This window comes from Tasmannia lanceolata, unplaced genomic scaffold (genome assembly GCF_043159265.1).
Source record: "Tasmannia lanceolata isolate RefF3 unplaced genomic scaffold, GAP_Taslan_0.1 ptg000023l, whole genome shotgun sequence".
Taxonomy (NCBI): domain Eukaryota; kingdom Viridiplantae; phylum Streptophyta; class Magnoliopsida; order Canellales; family Winteraceae; genus Tasmannia; species Tasmannia lanceolata.
Genome location: NW_027518700.1, coordinates 35,896,695 through 35,917,208, shown reverse-complemented (window position 1 = coordinate 35,917,208; position 20,514 = coordinate 35,896,695). Strand labels below are relative to the sequence as shown.

At 38.0% G+C, this 20,514-nt stretch overlaps 1 non-coding gene across 1 annotated transcript; it reads left to right on the top strand.

Annotated features, from left to right (window-relative positions):
* Positions 1–9,767: 9,767 nt before the first annotated feature.
* On the top strand, positions 9,768–9,874 carry LOC143856860 (small nucleolar RNA R71). Its single transcript, XR_013238402.1, has one exon. It is a non-coding gene; the product is annotated as a small nucleolar RNA R71 (small nucleolar RNA).
* The last annotated feature ends 10,640 nt before the right edge of the window (positions 9,875–20,514 follow it).

Here is a 20,514-nt window from a genome sequence, read left to right as displayed (position 1 = left end):
AACAGTTAGCATTGGTCTTCCAGATGTTTCTGGAAGGCGTGGCGCAGAAATGGCTTTTCAATTTGCCTGAGTTACTAATTATGGGTTGGGACCGCATAATGAATGAATTTATCAAGCAATTTTCTCATGACGACGGAACAAAAAACTCTTGCCAGGATCTCCAGTCCACTAGGCAAGATCTTATGGAGTCTTTCTCAAACTTCATAAAACGTTAGCTTCAGAAGACAACTCAAATGCTCAAACGACCATCTGAGGAAGAGCAGATCGAGATGATGCAACAGAACCTAACCTTTTCCTTCCAGCGCCCTATGGCCTCCCAGAGTTTCTCAAGTATAAAACATCTCATTAACACGGGCAATAAGATAGAAGATTCCATGGCAAGGGGGTGGATACCAAGGTCAGTACCATAGTTAAAGCATGCATACTCTAAGAATCCTGAATCAGGGACAGAAGTAAACAACACGTCAGCCAAAGTAGGAAATCTGGAGGAAAAACCATCGCCGCGGCCCCACAAGGAATTATTCACATTACCATCTGACTCGGTCACGGTTATGAGGTTTCTGATCAAGAATAACAAGCTCACTGCTTGTACGCCTCGTCCTCCTCTAAATCCACTACCGATAAACTACAGTGAGTGGGAATTCTGTGAATATCATCAAGAGAAGGGCCACTCAACTGAAAAGTGTGTCTCCTTAAAGTACGCCATCGAGAAGCTCATCGACATGGGCAACTTCATCATCCCATCAGGGGTGGATATTACCTTCTGAAGGTCATGGATGCAAGCGGGAGTGCATGAGCATTTGCATTTTTCCCTAGAAAGAATGATTGCTAATGCTGGCAATGCAGAACTCTCCAACTGAAAGCATACTTTTGTCCCACTCCTTAGTATAGTTATCCCTTCAGATACAGACTTCTCCTCCTCTGAGTCAGACTCATTTTCCGATTCCGACTTATCTTTTGAAGTAAGTGAGCCTGAAATGGGCGAGCCAGTCAGTTCTTCCTCTGATGTATCTTACAAATCAATGAAAGAACTTTCTCAATACTCACCTTTGTCTCTCAATTCTTCTGAAATAAATGCTTTAAAATATAATGAACAACCCTCCTCGGACGTGGATGCAGACGAAACTCCCCTCGAGATTAACGAATTAATTGAACGAGAGGAGGAGCGTTGAGCAAGAACCTTTAGAAGATGAGATTGAAATTACTAAACATCAGCAGTGAATCCCTGCTTTAGGAGATAAAGATTGGAAAAACCTTATCCCCTGAAGAGCATGCAGAATTAACCAAATTGTTAAAAATATTCAAAGAGATCTTCGTCTGGTCTTACAAAGATATACTAGGATTAATTGAGGAGATTGTTGAGCACCATATCCCTCTCTACCCATAATTCAGGCCGAAGAATAAGTAACTTAGAAAAATGAGACCAGAATGGCTTCTCCAAATAAAAAATGAAGTAATCAATCAGTTGAAAGCAGTCTTTCTAAAGGTTGAAAGGTATCCTGAATGGTTACCAAACATCGTTCCAGAACCGAAGAAAGATGGAAAGGTTCGATGTTATGGTCAGACTTCTTAACCAAAATCAAGATAAAATTTTCGAACCTACCAACCTCGATCAAACATCGAAGGCCTTCATGTGCCAATCAGAGCCCAAAATGACTCACCTACAAAATCAACCACTTTGAAGATGCCTTCAAGCCTTGAACTACGAGGACCTGATCCCAATCCTTCTTTGGGGTACGTAGGCAGCCTGAGAAAACTCAGGTTTGGTCGCCCTTTGGCGAAGCCAACTGTTAGAAATATTAAATAACCGCAAGTGCACGGATCGTGTAAATACGGGTCAAACTCAGGGAAGAGAAATCTAGTTTAATCATATTCTTGTACCGATTAGAATACTAGCTATGATATAATGTTGCCTGGAATGGACTCAGAATTTCCGTGGATTTGACCTCGGAGCCAACACTATATATAAGCATATATTCTAATCAATCTAAGAATCAAATTTAACTAAGATCTTTTTGATTTAAAATCCTAATTTAGGCAAAGTGTACCAAGGTTCTAATGATCTCTTTTAACTACTTATCTAATTTAATTAGAAAACCAAAATTCTAAGGGCTTAAGTAAATTAAAAAATTGCAAAAGTAATTTGGAATATTGTAAAAACCTTAATTCAATATAAAAGAGTACTTAGGGTTAGAATCCAACATGGGCTTGGATTATATTAATTAATTAAAATAATTTTTGTGTATTGAATTGTATATTTGATAATTAGTCTATGGGAAATAAGATCAATGGATGTCATTGCCCATGAGTAATTTATCAAAGACACACTCCAATTTTAAAGGCTATATAAATATTTATAATGTTCATAACAATCACTCATACGAAAGGGGAAAGCCAATGTCATGAATAATTGGTATGCAACAATTATAAACCATTAATTCCATACCATTAAATTTAATGAAAAACCTTTCTCCCTCCCCATGGTTTCATCTAAACCCTAAGTATATAGGATTTAGTTACTCATGAAGAAAGTCAAAGAAACAAAAATAAAAAGTAGAAAGAAGAGAATTGCCATTAAGAACTTGAGAAGGAAAAAGAAAACAAATAGAACTCTTCTTTAATTGAAATTGAAAGCAAAAATACATCAAATTGTAATTTAAAATAAAGAGCAAAATAAGAAAAACTTATTCTTTTTCTCCTTCAATGGTTGAATCATGGTCCTCCTTCAAGCCTTCATCGGATTCCTCTCGTTGATACGAGTCCAACGGATCCGACCACGCGCGAATCAGAGCTAAAACGAAGAAGTTAAGGTCGTTGAAGTTTTTAAAAAAAATTAAAAAAACTGCTGAAGACGCGACGAGATGAGACGAGACTAAAAATTCAAGAAGATGAGAGAGAGTTCAAGAGAGATTGATATATAGATTTTGGGTGAGAAGAGTTGCTAAATTAAGTGATTGAAAAAGATGTAAAGTGGAGATTAAAAAGCTAATCTTAGGAAACAAATGAAAGGACAAGATTAAAGCTTGAATGGGCTTTCTATATTTCTTCTAAAAAAACACATAGGTTGCTTTCCTTCTTTTTTTCTTTCCAAAGGTTTGTCTAAAACCTTCTAATTATTTTTTCAAGCAACTTTATAAATGATAGAAAAATAATGGAAAGTTTCCAAGTTGAGGAATATGTGCATGAAAGGACCAAATTGTCCCTATCTTTCGAATGAATTGCAATAATGCCATATACTTTCGCAAATGGCAAATCTACCATTCCTTTGTAATGCACATAAACAACTAATAATTCCCTTCTCCTCTCTTGATCATTTCAATCTCAACCATTGGAATTAAGATCCTTTCTCTTCTCTTGTTTTTCATCATCCATCCTTGAAATTTCATCTTTCAAAGCAAAATAAGAGGGTGTGGCATTATCAATTTGATCCTACTAAAGCATCATGCCAATTCGGCCAACTAAGACATCTTGGGACTTTAGATTCTCATGGCAATTGGTCATTTCTTCACTATTTTCATATGTTAAGCTCAACTTCCTTCATAATTCCAATAAAAATCCTGAAACAACAAAAACAACAAAAATACCTTAGTAGCACCGCTTAAAATATAAAATATGCATGCATCCTACCACTACCATTCACAAATAAATGTGTTCATCAAATTCCCCCATACTTGAGCTTTGCTTGTCCTCAAGCAAACAAGAAAAAATAACAAAATCAAAACAATAAAAATAAAATCCTAACTCATTTTCGTTGGAATCACGATTGCACTTAGCACGTGCAACAAGCCTTTAAACCCTTAGGTTATCCTAGTGGACGAGTTTTGTCTCGTGAGTGTTTGCAGTGAATATACACACAAAATTCTAAAAACAAACTTTTCTTTACAAATCTCACTATAGAATAAAGCCAAAAATTTCAAATCCTTTTTCTTTGATAAATTACTCAAAATAGAAGAACAAGAATACCCCCATACTTGAACCTTGCATCCTATCCTAAGTTGAAAAAATTAGAAAAATATTTTAAGTAAGGAATCCTCTTTTGAATTTGTCCTACTCTTCTCCCTTAAATTTGTTTCTAGTGTAATCGTACCATAAAAGAAATTCGATTCTGAAACTTCGTAGAAAATTTGAAAATTTATATGATCCACCACACTTTCCACCATACTTTCTAAGAATACAACTCATTTTTTTGTAATCCTCTAGTGCTTTTGGCATGAATGACATGCAGGGCATGCACCAGACACCCAGGCTACTAAGCAGTGTCCAACTAATCTTTGATTTGCATATGTCATAGACATTGATGCATATGAGTTCAAGCTTTACCTTTGATTATGTGCAAAGCTTTAATTTATTAAGCTTTCTAATTGACCCATGTATGGAGTTTTCAATCAGTTGCTCTCAAGCCAGTTGGCTTTAAGGAACTAGGCATAAAAACCCTTCAGACTTAATAGCTCAAGTAAAAAAGGCTACAAATCAAAACTATAATCAAGAAGCAAACTGTCTAAAAATTATTCTTTCTTTCTTTTGTTTCAACCTTTCTTTCCTTTTTATCCATACCATATAAAAAGCAAGTTTCTATTTCTATTTCTTATTCAAATTCTTTTAAAAGAAAGATTCCAAAAGAAAATAAAACTAAGAAAGGAAAGTATTCTTTCAAATTTTTCAAATTCCAAAATTAAAATATCCACTAACTTTCTTTCTTAAAATAGGAAAACAACTTTCTTTTCAAGAATACCAATTCTTTCTAATTTGAAAAATTACCAAAAACAAAACGACAAGAAAATTTCTAACTTTAACTTATAGAAAAGATTGGAAAATGAAAGTTTCTAAAAGCTACCCCCCATACTTGAATTATGCATTGTCCTCAATGCATGCAAAAATAGAAACAAAAATATGAGGACTAAAAATAGAAAGGAGGGTACGTACCGTATCTGTTTAGGCATGACTCGAATAGGAAAGTTCATGGAGATCCATGACCTCTTCCATATCCGGCTTTGACAACTCAATAAATGGCTTTAATCTTTGACCATTAACTTTAAAAATCTCACCATTGCTTGGATTTAGAACCTCGACCGCACCATGGGAGAAAACTTTGTTAACCACATATGGTCCATCCCAACGGGATCTTAACTTACCTGGAAAGATATGCAATCGTGAATTGTAAAGAAGCACTTTTTCGCCCTCTTGAAACAATTTTCTCAAAATATGTTTGTTATGAAAAGCTTTTGTCTTCTCTTTATAGATCTTTGCATTCTCGTACGCGTCATTGCACAACTCCTCCAATTCATAAAGTTGTAATCGCCTTTGAATACCTGCAGAAGACAAATCAAAGTTTAGTTTCTTAATAGCCCAAAAAGCTTTATGTTCCAATTCAACCGGGAGGTGACAAGCTTTTCCATACATAAGGCGGTAAGGAGACTGACCAAGATCAGTCTTGAATGCCATCTTATGAGCCCACAAGGCATCCACTAATCTAATGGACCAATCCTTGCGGTTTGGATTCACTGTCTTCTCCAAAATTTGCTTAATTTGCCTATTTGAAACCTTCACTTGGCCACTCGTTTGAGGATGATAAGGGGTGGCCAACTTATGAGTAATACCATATTTCTTCATAAGAGCTTCAAACAGTCTATTACAAAAGTGCTTACCCCTATCACTAATGATGGCACGAAGTGTACCGAAGCGCGAAAAATGTTTTCTTGAAGAAACTTGACCACCACCTTGCGGTCATTGGATTTGCAAGCAATGGCTTCAATCCATTTTGACACGTAATCTACACCTAACAAAATATACAAGTTTTCAAAAGAGTTGGGAAACAGACCCATAAAATTAATACCCCACACATCGAAGATTTCTACCACTAAGATCGGGTTGAGGGGCATCATATTTCGCTTTGTAACTTTTTCTAACGATTAACAAGATCTACATGCCTTACAAAAATCAAAAGCATCCCTAAAAATACTTGGCCAATATAAACCACATTGTAAAACTTTGTGCGCGGTTTTCTTTGCACTAAAGTGGCCACCACAGGCTTGATCATGGCAAAAAGATAGAATCGATTGATCGGGATCCGAACAAGTTTTGAACAAATAGGGGTCATCCCAAAAGAAATACTTTACTTATGAGTGAAACCGGTATTTGTCTTGGTTGGACCAATGATCCGGTGCAGCACCTGTAACCAAGTAATTCACAATATCCGCATACCATGGCTCACTAAAACTAACAAACAATTACTCATCAGGGAAGTTTTCATTAATTGGACCTTCGTCATTCTTTGCATTAGGAAGTCTAGACAAGTGATCGGCAACCAATTTTTTCGTACCCTTTTTATCTCTAATCTCCAAATCAAACTCTTGAAGAAGTAAAACCCACCTAATGTGGCGAGCTTTAGCATCCTTCTTTCCAACAAGATACTTGATTGCCGAATGGTCGGTATAAATTATCACATGCGATCCAATCAAGTAGGACTGAAACTTCTCTAATGCAAACACAACCGCTAAGAACTCTTTTTCCGTAGTGGTGTAATTGAGTTGTGCATCATTGAGAGTCCTACTTGCATAATAGATTACATGCGGTAATTTATTGAATCTTTGACCTAACACGGCTCCTATGGTAAAATCGGAAGCATCACACATAATTTCAAACTGTTCAGTCCAATTGGGTGCTTGAATGATGGGAGCCATAGTTAACTCCCTTTTTAAACACTCAAAAGAATCGAAGCATTTTTGAAAAACTCAATTTTTTGATCTTTTGCTAACAAGTTGGTTAGAGGCCTAGCATTTTTAGAAAATCTTTTATAAAACGCCGGTAAAAGCCCGCATGGCCCAAAAATGATCGAATATCCTTCACACTTTTGGGCGGTGGAAGATGGACAATGAGATCTACCTTGGCTTTATCAACCTTAATTCCCTCTTTAGAAATCACATGTCCTAGAACGATGCCTTCTTTTACCATAAAATGACACTTTTCCCAATTGAGGACAAGGTTCTTTTCTCTACTCCTTTCTAAGACCAATTTTAAGTGATGTAAACATTTGGCATAGGTGGAGCCATGAATAGAAAAATCATCCATAAAAACCTCTAAGAAGGTCTCCACCATGTCAGAAAAGATACTCATCATGCATCTTTGGAAAGTTGCCGGTGCATTGCATAACCCAAAAGGCATGCCTCTATAAGCAAACGTTCCAAAGGGGCATGTGAATGTCGTTTTCTCTTGATCTTTAGGAGCTATGGGAATTTGGTTGTAACCGGAATATCCATCAAGAAAGCAATAATACTCATGACCCGCTAACCTTTCTAACATTTGATCAATAAAAGGCAAAGGAAAGTGATCCTTCCAAGTAGCGGCATTAAGCTTTCGGTAGTCAATACAAACCCGCCACCCCGTTTGAATGCGAGTTGGAATAAGCTCATTTGTGGCGGATTGTATAACCGTGACTCCCGACTTCTTAGGCATTACTTGGACGGGACTCACCCATTGGCTATCCGAAATGGGATAAATGATCCCATTATCTAACCATTTTAAAATCTCTTTTTAGATGGCTTCCTTCATCACAGGATTAGCCCTTCTTTGATGTTCCCTTGAAGGTATGGCACCCTCAACGAGATGGATGTGATGTTGCACAATCGAAGGGCTAATTCCTTTGATGTCGGCCATGTCCAACCTATGGCTTCCTTGTTATCTTTTAGAAATTTAATGAGTTCCTCCTCTTGAGGGGAGGTTAGGTCCGCAGCAATTATTACAGGCAAAGTACAATTATCACCCAAAAATGCATAACGTAAATGAGAAGGCAAGGGCTTCAATTCCAATTGTGGCGCTTCTTCGATTGATGTCTTTAGGAGAGATGTTACGAGTGGTCCAACGGCTCCACATTTTGAATGGCAAAAGCTTTAGAAAAGAAGTCATCTCCTCCATCATCTCCTAGTGCATCCAAGCATTCTTGGAATCCTGCATCAAAATCAATTTCAAAGTTAGAAACAATATCATCAGGAAAGGAATGTAACATATTGATTTTTTCATGAAAATTTGGTTGCTTACCCAATCTAAAGACATTAAAATCAACCAATGTGTTTCCAAAAGACAATTTCATTAATCTATTTCTACAATTAATTAGAGCATTGCTAGTGGCAAGGAACGGCCTACCAATGATGATAGGAATTTGATCATTGATATTAGCAACAGACTCGGTATCTAACACAACAAAATCTACGGGAAACAAAAAATCACCTACTTTAACTAACACATCCTCAACCATCCCTTTGGGTGTTTTAATTGATCTATCCGCCAATTGAAGAGTGATGGTGGTTGGTTTGAGGTCTCCTAATCCTAGTTGCTTAAATACAGAAAAAGGCAAGAGATTTACACTTGCACCCAAATCCAAAAGAGCATGTTCAATATTTGTGTTACCAATAGTGCAAGAAATAGTAGGACATCCTGGATCCTTATACTTAGCCACCATTTGTTGAGACAAGATGGAACTTATATTTGCGGCCAAGAAAGCTTTCTTGGGCACATTAGTTGTGCGCTTTTGTGTGCACAAATCTTTCAACACTTTGGCATAAGTAGGAACCTGAGAAATCGCATCTAATAAAAGAATGTTAATTTGCACTTGTTTAAACACATTTAAAATTTTATCCATGGCATCCACCTTCTTATTATTAGCAAGTCTCCTTGGAAAATGAGCTGTAAGCACATACTCATTTTCAGATGGAGAAACAGCCTACTCTTCACTTACCTGTTTGGGTTCCGCAATCGATCCTGCTGGAGGGGAGTCTTTTCTTACCTCTTTGGATGTATCTTGTATATCTATAGAAGGTTCAGATCTGACCTCCTCCTTGTGGTAATCTCTATCACTCCTTAAAGCATATACGGCATTACATTCGTTGGAGGGCTCTTGCAGCGGCAAAATTGGTTGAATGGCATTCAACTGATTTGGCGGTACCTGTTGATTAACATTCATATTCACGTTCCTTGGATTAGGAACGGGTTGACTTGGCTTCTTCCCCTTTTCCCTCTCATGCAACGCCATGGCAAGTTGGGAGATTTGCTTCTCCATGTTGTGTTGGCTTGTCATGAAAGTGCTAGTGAGAAGTTCTATGCTTTTTTCTAAGGAAGCTATGCGTGCCGACTCTCCTTGTTTTTGAAAACCCGGCAGTTGCTGATTTGAAACATTATTAATCATGGGGTTTTGAAAAGTAGGAGGGGAAGGGGATGGCCGAACAAAAGTGGGAGGGAAGGTGGACCTAGGTAGGCCGAATTAGCCTTGGCCTTGGAAATTAGATGGTCCACCTTGACTCCATGAAAAGTTGGGATGATTTCTCCATCCCGGATTATAAGTGCTAGAATAAGGATTATTAGAATACAAAGCACTTACATTCTCATTAGAATTACCAAATTTAGCAAGAGTTGGGCACTCTTCCATGACATGGTCCGTGGCTTGACACCAACTACACATAGGAACACTATGTGCAATTTGATTGACTTGTGAAGATCCTTTAACAACTATTGCTTCTAGCCTTTTGATTAAGCTATCAAGGTGGGCCTCTTTTGCCACGGTACCTTCTATTAGAAATCCCTTACTTGAAGTGGCTCTCTCATTGTCTTGAGTGGATTCCCACTCTCTTGTTTTTTCTGCCAAATCAAGTAAGAAGTTCCATGCCGCGGCCTCATCCGTGAAAGATGTAAAACCGTTAGGACACATGGACTCAAGAAGTTGCTTTGTTTGGTAATCTATGCCCTCATAAACAATTGGGCATAAGTGCCACAAATCAATTCCATGGTGAGGACACTCTTGGAGTAGGTCTTTGAACCTCTCCATAAACTTAGAAAATGACTCTAATGGCTTTTGTTTGAATTGTAAAATATCGTTCCTAAGCTTATTAGTTTTATGTAATGGAAAAAACTATTTTAGGAAAGCGACGGCGAACTCCTCCCAAGTGGTGATGGAGTTCGTTGGTAAGCCATAGAGCCACTTTTTGGCTCCATCCTTGAGTGAAAACGTAATAAACCGCAACTTTACCGCATCATCGGTAAGTTGTTGCAACTTAATCAAAGCACATACATCTTCAAACTCACCCAAAAATAAATAAGCATCCTCCGAAGGGAGGCCATGAAAATGAGGAAGCAAAGAGATAAATTGCGATTTTAGCTCAAAATTATTGCCCTGCGCAATCGGCAATCTAATGCAAGAAGGTTGCGCGGTTCGGGCCGGATAGAAGCGATCCCGCAAACTCTTGGGCGGCTCTTGTTCTTCCACCATGACTACTTGATTTGAATTTGGTGCGATGTCTTCCGCCGTCTCTAACCGGTTTGCTCTTTCTAGTCGATTGGCCGGGTTCCGCACCCAACCTACGGTCATAAACACAAGAAAACCAAGTACGAGTGATAGATAGGCAAGAAACCAAAAATATAACTAAACTAAAAATAACTACTAATCTAACACTTCGAATAATTAAGATTCTAATGCAACTCTCTTCCCCGGCAACGGTGCAAAAACTTGTTAGAGATATTAAAGAACCGCAAGTGCACGGATCGTGTAAATATGGGTCGAACTCAGGGAAGAGAAATCTAGTTGTCAATCCTATTCTTGTACCGATTAGAATACTAGCTATGATATAATGTTGGCTGGAATGGACTCAGGATTTCCATGGACTTGACCTTGGAGACAACACTATATATAACCGTATATTCTAATCAATCTAAGAATCAAATTTAACTAAGATCTTTTTTATTTAAAATCCTAATTTAGGCAAAGTGTACCAAGGTTCTAATAATCTCTTTTAACTACTTATCTAATTTAATTAGAAAACCAAAATTCTAAGGGCTTAAGTAAATTGAAAAATTGCAAAAGTAATTTGGAATATTGTAAAAACCTTAATTCAAAATAAAAGAGTACTTAGGGTTAGAATCCACCATGGGCTTGGATTAGATTAATTAATTAAAATAATTTTTGTGTATTGAATTGTATATTTCATAATTAGTCTATGAGAAATAAGATCAATGGATGTCATTGCCCATGAGTAATTTATCAAAGACACACTCCAATTTTAAAGGCTATATAAATATTTATAATGTTCATAACAATCACTCATACGAAAGGGGAAAGCCAATGGCATAAATAATTGGTATGCAACAATTATAAACCATTAATTCCATACCATTAAATTTAATGAAAAACCTTTCTCCTTCCCCATGGTTTCATCTAAACCCTAAGTATATAGGATTTAGTTACTCATGAAGAAAGTCAAAGAAACAAAAATAAAAAGTAGAAAGAAGAGAATTGCCATTAAGAACTTGAGAAGGAAAAAGAAAACAAATAGAACTCTTCTTTAATTGAAATTGAAAGTAAAAATACATCAAATTGTAATTTAAAATAGAGAGCAAAATAAGAAAAACTTATTCTTTTTCTCCTTCAATGGTTGAATCATTGTCCTCCTTCAAGCCTTTATCGGATTCCTCTCGTCGATACGAGTCCAACGGATCCGAACAGGCGCGAATCGGAACTAAAACGAAGAAGTTATGGTCCGTTGAAGTTTTAAAAAAAAATTAAAAAAACTGCTGAAGACGCGATGAGACGAGACGAGACTAAAAATTCAAGAAGATGGGAGAGAGTTCAAGAGAGATTGATATATAGATTTTGGGTGAGAAGGGTTGCTAAATTAAGTGATTGAAAAAGATGTAAGGTGGAGTAAAAAGCTAATCTTAGGAAACAAATGAAAGGACAAGATTAAGGCGTAAATGAGCTTTCTATATCTCTTCTAAAAAAACACATAGGTTGCTTTCCTATTTTTTTTTCTTTCCAAAGGTTTGTCTAAACCTTCTAATTATTTTGTCAAGCAACTTTATAAATGGTAGAAAAATAATGGAAAGTTTCTAAGTTGAGGAATATGTGCATGAAAGGACAAAATTGTCCCTATCTTTCGAATGAATTGCAACAATGCCATATACTTTCGCAAATGGCAAATCTATCCCTCCTTTGTAATGCACATAAACAACTAATAATTCCCTTCTCCTCTCTCGATCATTTCAATCTCAACCATTGGAATTAAAATCCTTTCTCTTCTCTTGTTTTTCATCATCCATCCTTGAAATTTCATCTTTCAAAGCAAAATAAGGGGGTGTGGCATTATCAATTTGATCCTACTAAAGCATCATGCCAATTCGGCCAACTAAGACATCTTGGAACTTTGGATTCTCATGGCAATTGGTCATTTCTTCACTATTTTCATATGTTAAGCTCAATTTCCTTCATAATTTCAATAAAAATCCTGAAACAACAAAAACAACAAAAATACCTTAGTAGCACCGCTTAAAACATAAAATATGCATGCATCCTACCACTACCATTCACAAATAAATGTGTTCATCACCAACAGAATCCTTTGTGTTATCCCATTCGACCCTTTCCCCCACAAAAAAGCCTCAATAACGTGGACCTGATCCCAACCTTCTTTGGGGTACGTAGGTAGCCTAGTCAATTCAGGTTCGGTCACGTTCTGCAAAGCAACCCCAAGTCTTCAAGACTTCACAAGCAAGTCTTCCCAATATTGAGAACAAGAACATCTGAAGACCCGCTTAGTCAAAAACCTTAAAAGGCGGCTTAGGCAAAATTTAGGGTCATTGTGCCCGTGAAAATGAAAAACCTCAAAGATTCGTTTCTACAAAAAATCAGGACAAAATGGTCCACCAAGTTCAAAAGGCAACTTGGTTGTTGACAAAGCATCTCTTCAAAAAATACAGGGCGAAGAACAAATACAGGGGGCAGGGAACATTGCACATGAACAAATACATCTAAACTCATCTTCTAAGGTTCGACCTACCTAAAATAAATTGAAAGCTTTTGTTTTAGTAGGAGTCGAGTCTTCTACCTTTCTTCTAAACTCTCCTAGAGAAAGTCAGAGAAAAGATTAGCCTTTCACCAGCAAAGCCATTAACCAGCAAAGGTAATCATACATTGAAGGAAAGACACATCGAATCTCTCCTCGATTAGAAGAAATCAGGATGCAGCTCAGTACCTCGCGTATAAAAGAAGAATGTTTTGAAAGATGTAACCTGAGGATCAGGAGCGCTCAGAAAGAACCCTCTTGTTGTTGCAATGAAATTGCCCTCTTATTTCTTACCTTGTATCAACTTTCTCTTGTCTATGGGAATATATACACTAGGAGCATTTTGTATTATTAACCATGGAAGTATGACTAATAATACAAAATGTATGATCAAATTGTTAAGGAAACCACACTAGGGGCATTTTGCATTGTTAGCTGTCACTAACAATGCAAAATGCTCAAATAAAGTTGTCAAAAGAATTAAACTAGGGGCATTTTGTATAAATACTCACCTAGGATGGCGACCATTTACATAAAATGCACTTTATTTCAAAACAAACAACAACACGAACAAATGCAAATGAAAGGCGATCAATCCCCGGAGGAATCTATTAACTCGTCACACCAAGATCCTTATCAGATTCAATCCAGTCAGTTTAGATTGGCCCTGGCACATTCGTTCGCCAGGCCAATCCCCTATAGACGTAGGCTCACTCGCTCGCCTGTTCGATTTGATTGGCTCTAGACACACTCGCATGCCTAGCCAATCCCTGATCGACATAGGCTTACTCGCTCGCCTGTTCGATTCCATTGGCTCTAGGTACACTCCCACGCCAAGTCAATCCCTGATCGACCCAAGCTCACTCGCTCGCTTGGTCGACTCCATTGGCCCTCGCTCACTTGCTCGCCAGGCCAATCCCCCACCGACATAGGCTCACTCGCTCGCATGTTCGATTCCATTGGCTCTAGGGACACTCGCTTGCCAAGCCAAATCCCTGATCGACCCAGGCTCACTCGCTCGCCTGGTCGACTCCAATCGCCCTGGCTCATTCGCTCGCCAGGCATATCCGCTATCGACTTAGGCTCACTCCCTCACCTATTTGATTCCATTGGCTCTAGGCACACTCACACGCCAAGCCAATCCCTGAGCGACCCAGGCTCACTTGCTCGCCTGGTCACCTCCATTGGCCCTCGTTCACTCGCTCGCCAGGCCAATCTCCGACCGACATAGGCTCACTTGCTCGCCTATTCGATTCTGTTGGCTCTAGGCACACTCGCACGCCAAGCCAATCCCCGATCGATCCAGGCTCACTCGTTCACCTGGTTGACTCCATTGACCCTAGCTCATTCGCTCACCAGGCCAATCTCCTATTGACATAGGCTCACTCGCTTGTCTAGTCAAATTCCATTGGCTCTAAGCACACTCGCATCCAAGCCAATCACTGATTGACATAGGCTCACGTGCTTGCCTGGTCGATTCCATTTGCCCTGTCTCACCCGCTTACCAGGCCAATCCCTGATAGACCCAGTCTCACTCACTCGCCTAGTCGAATCCATTGGCCCTGACACACTCACACGCCAAGCCAATCCCTGATTGACCCAAGCTCACTCGCTTGCCTCGTCGATTCCATTTGCCCTTACTCATTCACTTGCCAGGCCAATCCTTCATCAACATAGGCTTACTCGCTCACCTAGTCAATTCCATTGGCCCTGACTCACTCGCTCACCAGCGAAGTCCCGATATTTTAGTTCATTCACAACCAAGTCAATGTTCAGGCGTAACATGAGTAAATCTGTTTGTATGCGGTACTGCATCCAATCAAGTCATTTACCCAAAACAAAGAGCAAGTGACAAACATACATCTGCTCTATTCATGTCAAGTCTTGTGTACGATTTGTCGTACCCGATGCCATTTTGGCATCTCATTTACCAGTGACAGCACTGGATGTCAAAACGACATCCCTCGAGGTCCCTCCCAAAGTCAGGCCCCAAACCTGACTTCCGATGACCCTCCTAGCTGTTAGTAGCGACATCCACCCAAGACTCGTTCTAACGGTCGTTGATGAGCACATTTATATGTGAATTGTAGGTAGGAAAAACATGCATATTTTATATTTAGGGCGGTACTACTAAGGTATTTTGTCTGTTTTTTGGTATTTCAGGGTTATTCTTGAATTTTCATGAAAAAATGAGCGAAGAATATTGAAGATTAAAGAATTTTCCATCATTTGGAGGGATAAGATCATCTTATGCCCCACCAATTGGTTGGTTCGGATAAGCATTGGGAAATAAATTGTGGAGTGCAACCAATTTGTATTTTGACCCATCGATTAGATGGTTAAGATCAGCCCACAAAAATGATTCAAGAGGTGCAACATTGGTAAAGTTGAAATTCACACATCAGCCCATTAATTCAACGGTTCGGATCATCTCATTGTAATGGTTTAGTGGTGCAATTAATTTACATGATGGAGTGTCAAATGGATGGCTTGGATCAATCCGTGGAACTGATATGAAGGGAGGTGAATATAATTGTTCGTGTTTATTGCATGGAGGGGTAGATTAGCCATTTGCAAATAATTGTGGCATTGTTGCAATTCATTCAAAAGGTGGGGACAACTTGGTTGTTCACAAAATGAGCAAGAGAAAAAATAGTGAGAACTTTCCAACATTTTAGCTCTCTCCCTTGGACGTTTTTTTTATTATTACACGAAATTGGAAAGTGGGCCCATCTCTATTTCGTCCATCCCCATTTCGTCTCTCCCTCTCTCTCTCTCTTCCCACTTCCTATTTCGTCTCCTCATTCCCCACCAAAATAGCAATTCTCCCAATGACCGTATCTCTTTCTCATCCCTTTATGTTTTCGTCTCCCATAAACCAACAATTTAGCAATTTCCTTTTTACCTCACATTTCCTAATTCGTCTCTCTTTCCTATTTCGGTGGAAATTTCCCTTCATCACATGCACATATCCCTTAACTTGGAAACTTTTCATTATTTTCTTTCTAACATTTAGAAAGTTGCTTGCAAATATAATTGAAGGTTTTGTACAAGAGACAACTTTGGAAAGAGAAAAAATAGGGAAGTAACCCATATTTTCTTTTGGAATACACTCTCAATTTTTAGAAAGTAGCCTTGTGCGAAATATTAGACGTTTTTTTAGAAGAGATATAGAAATCTTATTCAAGCCTTTATCTTGTCATTTCATTTGTTTCCTAAGATTAGCTTTTAATCTCATCCCTACATCTTTTTCCATCTATTAATTTGGCTACCTTTCTCACCCAAATCCTATATAACTCTTTCTCTCCTAATTTTCGTCCAACTTTTTCTTCCATCTTTAATTTACGTTTTTTTTATTCTCTCTCCCCTCCTAAAATTTTCGTTCCCTCTTTGTATCTCGCCAATATTTTGTCCAATTATTTCTCCCTTCTAGTTTTGTCCAACACTTTATTCTCCCTCCCAATTTTTCGTCCAATATTTTCTCTTGTTTTTCTCACTTGCTTTTTCATCTCATCAAACCCGCTCTCATCTTCCATCAAGAGGCTTGATCCAACCGTTCAAGATTCAATCCAAGGCGACATCAAGATTTGAAGCCGAACAAGGATTCAGCTATTGAAAGGAGGAGAAAAAGAATAAGTTTTTCTTATTTTGCTCTTTATTTTCAATTCCAACTTAATGTAGTCTTGTTATAATTCCAATTAAAGAAGAGTTATTTTTATTTCTTTTTCCTTTTCAAGTTTTTAGAAGACATTATTTTTCTTTATTTTCTTTGTTGTTTTCCCTTTCTCCATGAATAGCTAAACCCCATCTACTTAGGGTTTAGATGAAGCCATGGGGAAGTAGAAAGATCAATAATTAAATTCAATGGTATGAAATAACATCATATAGAGGGTTTTATAATATTGGATTCCCAATTATTCATGCCATTGGATTTTATCCTTTCGTATGCGTAATTGTTGATGAAATATTATAAAAACTTATATAATCTTTATTATTGGATAGTGTGTTTGATAAATTACTCATGGGCAATGACATCCATCGATCTTATTTCCCATTGACCAAATTTATTAGATATACAGTTCAATATAAAAATTGATTTAATTAATTATCCAATCTAAACCCATGATGGATTCTTACCCTAAGTAATCTTTTAATCGAATTAAGATTTCAAATCAATTTCCAATTACTTTTGCAATTAATTTCCAATTCACTTTAGAGTAGTTTATTTTTAATCGAATTTTCTAATTAATTTAGGCATTTAGAATTTGGTTTTCTAATCAGATTAGATAGGTAATTAATAAAAATCATTCGAATATTGGTTCACTTTGCCTAAATATAAGAATTAAATTCATAACCTCTCTTCCTTGAGTTTGACCCGTATCTACACGCGATCCGTGCACTTACGGTTATTTATTATATCACAATCAGTCATATTTTCAAAACCCCAAAAACTGTTGGCGAGAGGTTTTCACTTGATGACCTGATAGTAAGATTCCTCGGTGAGGGCTGCACGCCTTAGGATCCAATGTGAATCTTGCAAACCTATCATTAGTCTCCAGTCACAAAATTTTGTTGTCTCCTTACTTTGGCATTCAGGTGCCTTGCACCCTCTACCAAAGAGGGGCATCTGTAGACACGCAATTTTGTCAAGGCAGTACTAATGATAGGTGTCGCGAGGAAGAACCTTATGACGAGTCCCAGAGCACCAGTTTTATTTCTCTCTATCTCTCTTTAAAATGTTTTTCAGAAGAATATGATTTTCGAAAGGTGTTTTAAACCACCGGAAAGCCTGTTTTTACACAGCACCTGCCTTTTTGGCAACCTGAAAGATTGTTTTACACTGCACCTGCTTTTTACGGCATAAACTGGTAAGCCCGTTTGCATACATAATTTTAATCGGTAAGTTAACTTTGAGTCGAAAACTTTTGTTTTCACACAAAGGACACTTTGTTTTCCGAAAGCAAGCAATATTAGATTCATTGGAAACTCCTCGAAACGAGGAATCCAACTGACCTAACCGCGTGTGAATCCAAACAGAAAAGATATGGACATTCAAAGATGAAAAACATAAGAGACGAATGATCAGGAATGATGTATTCTACATGACATCATCTGGATGACATTACAAATTTCGTTTGGGATGAAATTGGACTCCCAATTTCGCCCCCATCGAAATTGGGGGGAAATGACCAGGCATACACCCCCCCCCCGAAACTATAAATAGAGGAGGGGGTAAGGCTTTGAAAGAGAGTTTTTTTGTTGATCTTTTCTTTCTTTCTCTCTCCCCTTTTGTGGTTATTTCACACCCTCTTCTCATATACACCGAACCCCTACAAAAATTCCAGAAAAAAAAACCATAGTTTACTTTATTTCTAGAAGAGAGAAAGTAGAGAAACTCTAGGTAACTCACACCGAGCGTCGGCATTCTGCCGAAATTCTGAAGGTTCGGAGGACATCCTTCAAATAGCACCATTGTTCTGTTGAATTTTGCAGAACCACGAGTAATTTTTCAATAATAGCACAGTTGTTCTGCCGAAATCTCGGCAAACCCGAAGCCCCTTCGCCAACACAGGGCCATTGCACTGCTGAATTTTGGAGAACCCAAGGCCCTATTATCTAAATAGTACCGTTGTTCTACCAAAATCTCGGGAAACCCGAAGTCTCTTTGTCAAAACAGCACCGTTACGCCGCCAACATCTCCGCAATCTCGGAATCCTCTCTTTTCAGAAAAGTGCAGCTAGTCTACCTATTTCTCTTTAGGTTTCGGTAAATTTACATTTGTTTACCAAGCTTTATGTAATTTCCTTTACAAAGCAAGGTACGAGGTGGTGACATCATAAGATCTCCGCCTCACGTTGCCCCCAAAACTTATGATATAAATCCCTATACCTTTCTTTTACTTTCTGCAATTTTCTTTACAAAGTAAGGTACGAGGTGGTGACATCATAAAATCTTCGGCTCACGTTGCCCCCAGAACTTATGATATAAGTCCCTCTACCTTTCTTTTACTTTCTGCAATTTACTTTACAAAGTAAGGTACGAGGTGGTGACATCGTAAGTTCTCCGGCTCACGTTGCCCTCAGAACTTAGGATATAAATCCCTCTACCTTTCTTTCTCCACTGTCTTTTTCCGTTTGATTTAATTTAACCTGATCGTGAGTAGTTGCGAGATCTTCCGAGATCCGTATACTACTTACGACATCGATCAGGATAAATACCGCTTATTTTTTATCTTTTCGTAAATTCATCTTTATTTACATCTTGGAATTAAGCATAACCTAAATAAAGGATAAAAAGATAAGTTATCCTGGTTTAAATTCTTCAAAAAATGCCAATCTAAGTGAAGAGATTGGATTCGTCCGGGCAAGAGGGGTGCCTAACACCTTCCCCGATTGTAACCATAATCCTTACCCAAATATTCTCCTATTGTAACCATAACCCTTACCCAGATATCTGTAAGGATCATGCTTTAAACAAACAGCGCAAAATATAAGGTTCTAGGCCCAGAGCAAAAGAGCCCCTTTGGTTACTGTTCTTCCAACGAAATTCGAGTTTCATTACTCATTTCCTTGGAAGAACAGGCACGGGTCCTAGACCCTGACCTAGGTAGCGACTCTTAGTTTCTCATTCTTGCAAAGTTAGGATTTCGGTCCCGAGTCCGCAAGTAACGCAGATCAAATAAACACTCCCTTGAGAACCCGATGTGGTGATCCTCTGTCGTCCTACACGCGAGGGAAAAAACAAGCTCCCACACGCACACACCAAGCCAATCCGTGCAGTGCTGTGTCGTTAACAGCAAGCTTTAAGTCATCAGTTTTATTGTTTACCATTCTAATTGTTCCACATAACGGCGTGTGAATAAAATGTATTTTAATTTGTCACTCTTAATCTCATGTTTCCCGTGGCAAGTGTGTAAGTAAAGGGTGATTTGATTTACCTCCATTAATATTGAGTTTTCCACCGTAAATAGTCTATGATTTTCATTTTGATTTTTAACAGGTTTCAATGCGATTTTAACATCTGCGTGATTGCAACTTTACCTTGATTAATTGTGTCCACTCTTTAAGGTGTCTGTGAAACTTCTTTAAATAGACGGTGCAGAAACAGAAAGGGTATTTAAAATGGATATCGGTTTTCCTCATTTGTTCTTCTGTTCTTCCTGAGATTTCTGATCAAGGCTGCGTAAGTCGTGTTCACAAGCTATCCCGGTAGCGTGAGTGTACACCCCCTTGAGCGAAGTCATTGTATCCTGGAGTGGTACCAAAGAGATGAGATTCATCTTCACATTTTGGACATGTCAAACATCATTCGACATGCTCACCATCCCAATGGTAATCCCAGTTTTTTCTATTTCTAAACAAAAAGAATTACAAAATATGTTATTCCCAATCAAGATGATGCCATAATTAATTGTCTTTTAAGTGGCAAATTGATCCCTATTAGGATAGCACAAACAAAAATAAAGAACTCGCACATTCTAAGAGCAATAATCAGTTGTAACCTAGCCGTGGTTACAGAAAGGATTACTTCAACATTGTCAAGATTATTCTATGTTATAATTGATGTATAAGTATGTTTATAGTCTTTATCTTTGTGTTTACAATTGCTCTTTTTTTTCTTCAACTATAGCTATAGACTGAGAAAAGTTCTTTCATCTGTAGAATAGCAATTGTTGCCTGAGATATAATTGATC